Genomic DNA, 10,551 nt, shown 5'->3' with positions numbered 1-10,551 from the left:
TTGTTCGGAGTCCCAGATGAGAACCCGGATGTCACGAGGAGTTCCGGAATGGTCCAAAGGTAAATATTTATATATATGAAGTATGGTTTTGGCCACCGGAAGGGTTCCAGGCATCACCGGTAGTGTACCGGGACCACCGGAGGGTCCCGGGGGTCTACCGGGAGGGGCCACCAGCCCCGGAGGCCTACATGGGCCAATAGTGGGAAGGGACCAGCCCCTAGGTGGGTTGGGGCGCCTCCCACCAAGGCCCAAGGCGCCTCCAAGAGGGGAAGGGGGCAAACCCTAGGGCAGATGGGCCCTAAGGCCCACCCCAGGTGCGCCTCCCCCTCTCCCCCTTGTGGCCGCCACCCTAGATGGGATCTAGGGCTGCCGCACCCCTTGGGGTGGGAACCCTAGGTGGGGGCGCAGCCTTCCCTCTCCCCCTATATATAGTGGAGGCAAAGGGGCAGCCCAACACACGATTTGATCTCCCTGTTGGCGCAGCCCTACCCCTCTCCCTCCTCGTCTCTCGTAGTGCTTGCCGGGGGTCTACCGGGAGGGGCCACCAGCCCCGGAGGCCTACATGGGCCAATAGTGGGAAGGGACCAGTCCCTAGGTGGGCTGGGGCGCCTCCCACCAAGGCCCAAGGCGCCTCCAAGAGGGGAAGGGGGCAAACCCTAGGGCAGATGGGCCCTAAGGCCCACCCCAGGTGCGCCTCCCCCTCTCCCCCTTGTGGCCACCACCCTAGATGGGATCTAGGGCTGCCGCACCCCTTGGGGTGGGAACCCTAGGTGGGGGCGCAGCCCTCCCTCTCCCCCTATATATAGTGGAGGCAAAGGGGCAGCCCAACACACGATTTGATCTCCCTGTTGGCGCAGCCCTACCCCTCTCCCTCCTCGTCTCTCGTAGTGCTTGGCGAAGCCCTGCTGGAGTACCGCGCTCCTCCACCACCACCACGCCGTCGTGCTGCTGCTTGACGGAGTCTTCCCCAACCTCTCCTTCTCCCCTTGCTGGATCAAGGCGTAGGAGACGTCACTGGGCTGCACGTGTGTTGAACGCGGAGGCGACGTTGTTCGGCGCTTAGATTGGAATCAACCGCGATCTGAATCACTGCGAGTACGACTCCTTCATCCGCGTTCTTGCAACACTTCCGCTTAGAGATCTACAAGGGTATGTAGATGCACTCCCCTTCCCCTCGTTGCTAGATTACTCCATAGATTGATCTTGGTGATGCGTAGAAAATTTTAAATTTCTGCTACGATCCCCAAGAGTGGCATCATGAGCTAGGTCTATGCGTAGTTTCTATGCACGAGTAGAACACAAGTTGTTGTGGGCGTCGATTTTGTCAATTTACTTGCCGTTACTAGTCTTATCTTGATTCGGCGGCATCGTGGGATGAAGCCGCCCGGACCGACCTTACACGTACGCTTATGTGAGACTGGTTCCACCGAATGACATGCACTAGTTGCATAAGGTGGCTAGCGGGTGTCTGTCTCTCCCACTTTAGTTGGATCGGATTCGATGAAAAGGGTCCTTATGAAGGGTAAATAGAAATTGGCATATCACGTTGTGGTTTTGGCGTAGGTAAGAAACGTTCTTGCTAGAAACCTATAACATCCACGTAAAAACTTACAACAACAATTAGAGGACGTCTAACTTGTTTTTGCAGCATGTGTCGTGTGATGTGATATGGCCAAAAGGATGTGATGAATGATATATGTGATGTATGAGATTGATCATGTTCTTGTAATAGGAATCACGACTTGCATGTCGATGAGTATGACAACCGGCAGGAGCCATAGGAGTTGTCTTAATTTATTTATGACCTGCGTCTCAACATAAACGTCATGTAATTACTTTACTTTATTGCTAAAGCATTAGCCATAGTAGTAGAAGTATTAGATGACGAGACAACTTCAAGAAGACACGATGATGGAGATCATGATGATGGAGATCATGGTGTCATGCCGGTGACAACGATGATCATGGAGCCCCAAAGATGGAGATCATAAGGAGCAAAATGATATTGGCCATATCATGTCACTATTTGATTGCATGTGATGTTTATCATGTTTTACATCTTATTTGCTTAGAACGATGGTGGCTTAAATAAGATGATCCCTCACTAAAATTTCAAGAGAAGTGTTCCCCCTAACTGTGCACCGTTGCGAAGGTTCGTTGTTTCGAAGCACCATGTGATGATCAGGTGTGATAGATTCTAACGTTCGAATACAACGGGTGTTGACGAGCCTAGCATGTACAGACATGGCCTCGGGACACATGCAAAACACTTAGGTTGACTTTATGAGCCTAGCATATACAGACATGGCTCGGAACACGGAAGACCGAAAGGTCGAACATGAGTCGTATAGAAGATACGATCAACATGAGATGTTCACCGTTGATGACTAGTCCGTCTCACGTGATGATCGGACACGGCCTAGTCGATTCGGATCATGTTTCACTTAGATGACTAGAGGGATGTCTATCTGAGTGGGAGTTCATTAAATAATTTGATTAGATGAACTCAATTATCATGAACATAGTCTAAATTGTCTTTGCAAATATGTTGTAGATAAATAGCTCACGTTGTAGCTCCCTGTTTCAATACGTTCCTAGAGAAAGATTAAGTTGAAAGATATTGTAAGCAATGATGCGGACTAGGTCCATAGTCCGAGGAGTGTCCTCACTGCTACACAGAAGGCTTACGTATTTGATGCACCGCTCGATGTGCAAACCCCTACAACGTCGTCTGTGGATGTTGTGAACACCTGACAGACACATCCTGATGACTACTTGATAGTTTAGTGCACCATACTTTACGGCTTAGAATCGGGATTCCAATGACGTTTTGAATGCCATAGAACATATGAGATGTTCCAAGAGCTAAAATTGGGATTTCAGGCTCATGCCCGTGTTGAGAGGTGTGATACCTCTGACAAGTTCTTTTGCCAACAAGATGGAGGAGAATAGCTCAGCTAGTGAGCATGTGCTCAGAATGTCTAGGTGCTACAATCACTTAAATCAAGTGGGAGTTAAACTTCCAGATAAGATAGTGATTGATAGAGTTCTCTAGCCACTATCACTAAGCTACTAGATCTTCGTGATGAACTATGACATGCAAGGCATGGAGTTGATCCCGGAGCTGTTCACGGTGCTTAAGACCGCAAAAGGTAGAAATCAAGAAGGAGCATCAAGTGTTGATGGTTTAACAAGACCACTGGTTTCAAGAAGGGCAAGGGCTAGAAGGGAAACTTCATGGATGGCAAACCAGTTGCCGCTCCAGTGAAGGAACCCAAGGTTGAACCTAAACCCGAGACTAAGTGCTTCTATTGTAAAGGGACGGTCACTGGTAGCGGAATTACCCCAAATGCATGGTAGATAAGAAGGCTGGCAACTTCAACAAAGTATATACGTGTTATTAATGTGTACCTCACTAGTACTCCTGGTAGCACCTGGGTATTGGATACCGGTTCAGTTGCTATTATTGGTGACTTGAAGCAAAAGCTACGGACTAAACGGAGACTGGCTAAGGGCGAGGTGACGATGTGTGTTGGAAGTGTTTCCAAAGTTGATGAGATCACCATCGCATGCTCCATCTACCTTCGGGATTAGTATTGAACCTAGATAAATGTTATCAGGTGTCTACATTGAGCATGAATATGATTAGATCATGTTCATTGCAATACGGTTATTCATTTAAGTTAGAGAATAATGGTTATTCTGTTTACATGAATAATACCTTTCATGGTCATGCACCCTATGTGAATGGTTCATTGAATCTCGGTCATGGTAATATACATGTCCATGCCAAAAGATGTAGAGTTAATAATGATAGTACCACTTTCTTGTGGCACTGCCGCTTAGGTCATATTGGCGTAAGATGCATGAAGAAACTCCATATCGATGGATGTTTGGAGTCACTTGATTTTGAATCGCTTGACACATGCGAGCCATGCCTCATGGGCAGGATGACTAAGACCCCGTTTTCAGGTACAATGAAACGGGCAAGTGACTTGTTGGAAATCATACATACTGATGCGTGTGATCCAATGAGAATTGAAGCGTGCGGTGGATATCGCTATTTTCTCATCTTCACTGACGATTTGAGTAGATATAGGTATATTTACTTAATGAAGCACAAGTCTGAAACGTTTGAAAAGTTCAAGCGATTTCAGAGTGAAGTTAAGAATCATCATAACACGAATATCAAATTCCTACGATCTGATCAATGAGAATTTCTGAGTTATGAGTTTGGTAAACACTTAAGACATTATGGAATTGTTTCACAGTTGAAGCCACCTGGAACACCACAGGGTAATGGTGTGTCCGGACGTCGTAATCGAACCTTATGAGATATGGTGCGATCTATGATGTCTCTTACCGATCTACCGCTATTATTTTGAGGTTATGCATTAGAGACAGCTGCATTCACTTAAGATAGGACACCATATAAGTCCGTTGAGACGACGCCGTATGAACATTGGTTTGTCAAGAAACCAAAGTTTATTATCATTTATTATCCATGATAATCGTTTATTATCCATGCTAGAATTGTTGGAAATATGCCCAAGAGGCAATAATAAATTAGTTATTATTATTATATTTCATTGTTCATGATAATCGTTTATTATCCATGCTAGAATTGTATTGATAGGAAACTCAGATACATGTGTGGATACATAGACAACACCATGTCCCTAGTAAGCCTCTAGTTGACTAGCTCGTTGATCAATAGATGGTTACAGTTTCCTGACCATGGACATTGGATGTCGTTGATAACGGGATCACATCATTAGGAGAATGATGTGATGGACAAGACCCAATCCTAAGCCTAGCACAAGATCGTGTAGTTCGTATGCTAAAGCTTTTCTAATGTCAAGTATCATTTCCTTAGACCATGAGATTGTGCAACTCCCGGATATCGTAGGAGTGCTTTGGGTGTACCAAACGTCACAACGTAACTGGGTGGCTATAAAGGTGCACTATGGGTATCTCCGAAAGTCTCTGTTGGGTTGGCACGAATCGAGACTGGGATTTGTCACTCCGTGTAAACGGAGAGGTGTCTCTGGGCCCACTCGGTAGGACATCATCATAATGTGCACAATGTGACCAAGGAGTTGATCACGGGATGATGTGTTACCGAACGAGTAAAGAGACTTGCCGGTAACGAGATTGAACAAGGTATGGGGATACCGATGATCGAATCTCGGGCAAGTATCGTACCGCTAGACAAAGGGAATTGTATACGGGATTGATTGAATCCTTGGCATCGTGGTTCATCCGATGAGATCATCGTGGAGCATGTGGGAACCAACATGGGTATCCAGATCCCATTGTTGGTTATTTACCGGAGAGTTGTCTCGGCCATGTCTGCATGACTCCCGAACCCGTAGGGTCTACACACTTAAGGATCGATGACGCTAGGGTTATAGGGAAAGTATGTACACGGTTACCGAATGTTGTTCGGAGTCCCAGATGAGAACCCGGACGTCACTAGGAGTTCCGGAATGGTCCAAAGGTAAATATTTATATATATGAAGTATGGTTTTGGCCACCGGAAGGGTTCCAGGCATCACCGGTAGTGTACCGGGACCACCGGAGGGTCCCGGGGGTCTACCGGGAGGGGCCACCAGCCCCGGAGGCCTACATGGGCCAATAGTGGGAAGGGACCAGCCCCTAGGTGGGTTGGGGCGCCTCCCACCAAGGCCCAAGGCGCCTCCAAGAGGGGAAGGGGGCAAACCCTAGGGCAGATGGGCCCTAAGGCCCACCCCAGGTGCGCCTCCCCCTCTCCCCCTTGTGGCCGCCACCCTAGATGGGATCTAGGGCTGCCGCACCCCTTGGGGTGGGAACCCTAGGTGGGGGCGCAGCCTTCCCTCTCCCCCTATATATAGTGGAGGCAAAGGGGCAGCCCAACACACGATTTGATCTCCCTGTTGGCGCAGCCCTACCCCTCTCCCTCCTCGTCTCTCGTAGTGCTTGGTGAAGCCTGCTGGAGTCCCGCGCTCCTCCACCACCACCACCCCATCGTGGTGCTGCTGGACAGAGTCTTCCCCAACCTCTCCTTCTCCCCTTGCTGGATCAAGGCGTAGGAGACGTCACCGGGCTGCACGTGTGTTGAACGCGGAGGCGCCATTGTTCGGCGCTTAGATCGGAATCAACCGCGATCTGAATCGCTGCGAGTACGACTCCTTCATCCGTTTTCTTGCAACGCTTCCGCTTAGCGATCTACAAGGGTATGTAGATGCACTCCCCTTCCCCTCGTTGCCAGATTACTCCATATATTGATCTTGGTGATGCGTAGAAAATTTTAAATTTCTGCTACGATCCCCAACAGTAATTTCAAAAACTTCCTACGCACACGCAAGATCATGGTGATGCATAGCAACGAGAGGGGAGAGTGTTGTCCACGTACCCTCGTAGACCGAAAGCGGAAGCGTTAGCACAACGCGGTTGATGTAGTCGTACGTCTTCATGATCCGACCGATCAAGTACCGAACGCATGGCACCTCCGTGTTCTGCACACGTTCAACTCGATGACGTCCCTCGAACTCTGATCCAGCCGAGTGTTGAGGAAGAGTTTCATCAGCACGACGGTGTGGTGACGATGATGATGTTCTACCGACGCAGGGCTTCGCCTAAGCACCGCTACGATATGACCGAGGTGGATTATGGTGGAGAGGGGCACCGCACAAGGCTAAGAGATCAAGAGATCAATTGTTGTGTCTATGGGGTGCCCCTGGCCACGTATATAAAGGAGTGGGGGAGGGGGGAGAGGGCCGGCCCCTATGGCGCGCCCTGGAGGAGTCCTACTCCCACCGGGAGTAGGATTCCCCCTCTTCCAAGTAGTAGGAGTAGGAGTCAAGGCAAGGGAAGAGAGAAGAGAAGGAAGGAGGGGGCGCAGCCCCTCCCCCTAGTCCAATTCGGACTAGGCCTTAGGGGGGCGCCCAACCTCTCCTCTCTCTTTCCCCTAAAGCCCAATAAGGCCCATATACTCCCCGGCGAATTCCCGTAACTCTCCGGTACTCCAAAAAATACCCGAATCACTCGGAACCTTTCCGATGTCCGAATATAGTCGTCCAATATATCGATCTTTACGTCTCGACCATTTCAAGACTCCTCGTCATGTCCCCGATCTCATCCGGGACTTGGAACTAACTTAGATACATCAATACACATAAACTCATAATATAACCGTCATCGAACTTTAAGCGTACGGACCCTACGGGTTCGAGAACTATGTAGACATGACCGAGACACGTCTCCGGTCAATAACCAATAGCGGAACCTGGATGCTCATATTGGCTCCCACATATTCTACGAAGATCTTTATCGGTCAAACCGCATAACAACATACGTTGTTCCCTTTGTCATCGGTATGTTACTTGTCTGAGATTCGATCGTCGGTATCTCAATACCTAGTTCAATCTCGTTACCGGCAAGTCTCTTTACTCGTTCCGTAATACATCATCCCGCCACTAACTCATTAGTTGCAATGCTTGCAAGGCTTTAAGTGATGTGCATTACCGAGAGGGCCCAGAGATACCTCTCCGACAATCGGAGTGACAAATCCTAATCTCGAAATACGCCAACCCAACAAGTACCTTCGGAGACACCTGTAGAGCACCTTTATAATCACCCAGTTACGTTGTGACGTTTGGTAGCACACAAAGTGTTCCTCCGATAAACGGGAGTTGCATAATCTCATAGTCATAGGAACATGTATAAGTCATGAAGAAAGCAATAGCAACTAACTAAACGATCAAGTGCTATGCTAACAGAATCTAATGATGTGACCCCGTTAATCAAATGACAACTCATGTCTATGGCTAGGAAACTTAACCATCTTTGATTCAACGAGCTAATCAAGTAGAGGCATACTAGTGACACTCTATTTGTCTATGTATTCACACATGTATTATGTTTCCGGTTAATACAATTCTAGCATGAATAATAAACATTTATCATGAAATAAGGAAATAAATAATAACTTTATTATTGCCTCTAGGGCATATTTCCTTCATGTGCGTGCTCGGAATTCAGTGGTGTTTGGAATCTGAAGCGTCCACTTTACTTAGCCTCGAAGGCCAAAGTGCCCAAGTGTGAATAGTGCCCACGCCTAACAACTTTTAGCAAAGGGTCGCGCCGTTCATAACGTCGAACGGCTGGCAGTTCTCGATGCGCAGCTCGAGGCCGCCCCTCCATTGGCACATCTCATCAAGGCAGAGATCGTGCCTCGTTTTTTAGGGGATATGATCAATGATTTCAATTCCCCACCCGCGCATAACGTAGCGAGCATATCGGGAAGTTGAGAAGCCCACGGCGTGAAAAGGGGAACCCTTGGCTCCTCCGCGGCCTATAAAGAGGGGAACAACTATAGTTAACATCTCACGCCTTCTTCCACCTCCCGCTGTTGCCTTTGTACAAGTGTCACGATTCAAATGTGAGACCAAAGTTTAGTTTACCATAGGAATGCCCCTTGAAACCTTTGCTCACACGGTATCAAAAACAATGTCAGGATGCGGTTATTCCTATATCTACAGCTTCAATGGCTCTGCCTCCGCTCTCCATCCGAGGCAATCTGGGCATCCTTTCAACAACAACCGGTAGATACACGCCTTCTCTGTTGCAGTCCTTCATAAAAAATGGGGCCTCGGGGAGCCCTAGGCCACGAAGCTGCTACGCCCGTTCTCGGAGATTGTCGACTCGCTGGAGCTGAAAAATCCCCTTTTCCGGAACTGGATCGACCTCCAGTGCATTCTTCTTGCGGGGGTCAAATCCGACAGCGCGCTCCCTGCAGAAATGGTAAGCTGAATTTCCACCTGGTTAATTATCCTATTTCACTTCAGTGCTTGTCCAAAATAAATCCATGTCCTGAACATCATATGCATGAAAAAAAAAGAATTGATTTTATTATTTGGGTGTTTCTTATAAGAAAGGGAAAATAAATAAAAAGAAGGAATGTGGCTATTATTTGGGTGTTTCTTATAAGAAAGGGAAACAAATAAAAAGAAGGACTGATTTTATTATTTGGGTGTTTCTTATAAGAAAGGGAAAAAAATAAAAAGAAAGAATGTGGTGCATTCTTCTTGCGGGGGTCAAATCCGACAGCGCGCTCCCTGCAGAAATGGTAAGCTGAATTTCCACCTGGTTAATTATCCTATTTCACTTCAGTGCTTGTCCAAAATAAATCCATGTCCTGAACATCATATGCATGAAAAAAAAGAACTGATTTTATTATTTGGGTGTTTCTTATAAGAAAGGGAAAATAAATAAAAAGAAGGAATGTGGCTATTATTTGGGTGTTTCTTATAAGAAAAAAATAAAAAGAAGGACTGATTTTATTATTTGGGTGTTTCTTATAAGAAAGGGAAAATAAATAAAAAGAAGGAATGTGGCTATTATTTGGGTGTTTCTTATAAGAAAGGGAAACAAATAAAAAGAAGGACTGATTTTATTATTTGGGTGTTTCTTATAAGAAAGGAAAAAAATAAAAAGAAAGAATGTGGTGCATTCTTCTTGCGGGGGTCAAATCCGACAGCGCGCTCCCTGCAGAAATGGTAAGCTGAATTTCCACCTGGTTAATTATCCTATTTCACTTCAGTGCTTGTCCAAAATAAATCCATGTCCTGAACATCATATGCATGAAAAAAAAGAACTGATTTTATTATTTGGGTGTTTCTTATAAGAAAGGAAAAAAAATAAAAAGAAAGAATGTGGCTTCTGATATTCGAGCCCAGATCTCCACGGCCACAACGTGGAATTCTCACCACTAAACTACAGCCACGACTTGTGATACAAATATGTAGTTTGCCAATATCACATGCCAGTCGTGCATGGATCCAAAAGCCCATGATCCAATGGCAAACGGCCCGTACTTCGCCGGCCGGCCCAGAATAACGCATGCTCGGTCCGGCACGCGGCTAAACGGGCCATGCCAGGCCTGCGTCCGTGCCTGGGCTGCGAGGCAAGGCCCGTGTGCCGGCACGTCATGGTCCATTGTTTTTTCTTCTTCTGATTTTCATGTTTTTAACACAGTACAGATGTAAGCGCTCATAAATACGCGCACACTCACCTCTATAAACGCACACACGCACATCCTACATCCATGAGCACCTTCGAGATACTGAGCCGGCATATCATCTTGAGATTTACGAAGTTACCATAGGCGCCTCGTCGTCGACGGGAACGTCTCCTCCCACTGAAAGCACATCCCCGGAAATCCTGAAACAAATCCAGGAATAATGCGAGCATGAGGACTTGATCCCTAGTGGGCTGGGGATACCACTGTCCCTCTAACCATCCAACCACAAGTTGGTTCGCTTCTGATTTTTATGTTGAACCAAGTTTTTCACCGAAAATACTCATGTGATCCCGAGCTCCATTGATCCCGGATGAACATAAAATCCAAAAAAATAGTAAAAGGTTCAAAAAAAATCTTTTTTTGCAAGAAACAGTGCTTTGTCTATATGCATGCAAATCTTCATGATGAAATTACATTTGTGGAAGTGTGAAAAAAAAATGATGTTCCAAAGTGTTTCCAAAATACTTTTTGAAACATCAATTTTTTTG

The sequence above is a fragment of the Triticum urartu genome, chromosome 4 (assembly GCF_003073215.2).
Source record: "Triticum urartu cultivar G1812 chromosome 4, Tu2.1, whole genome shotgun sequence".
Taxonomy (NCBI): Eukaryota; Viridiplantae; Streptophyta; class Magnoliopsida; order Poales; family Poaceae; genus Triticum; species Triticum urartu.
Note: the sequence above shows the minus strand (reverse complement) of the source record.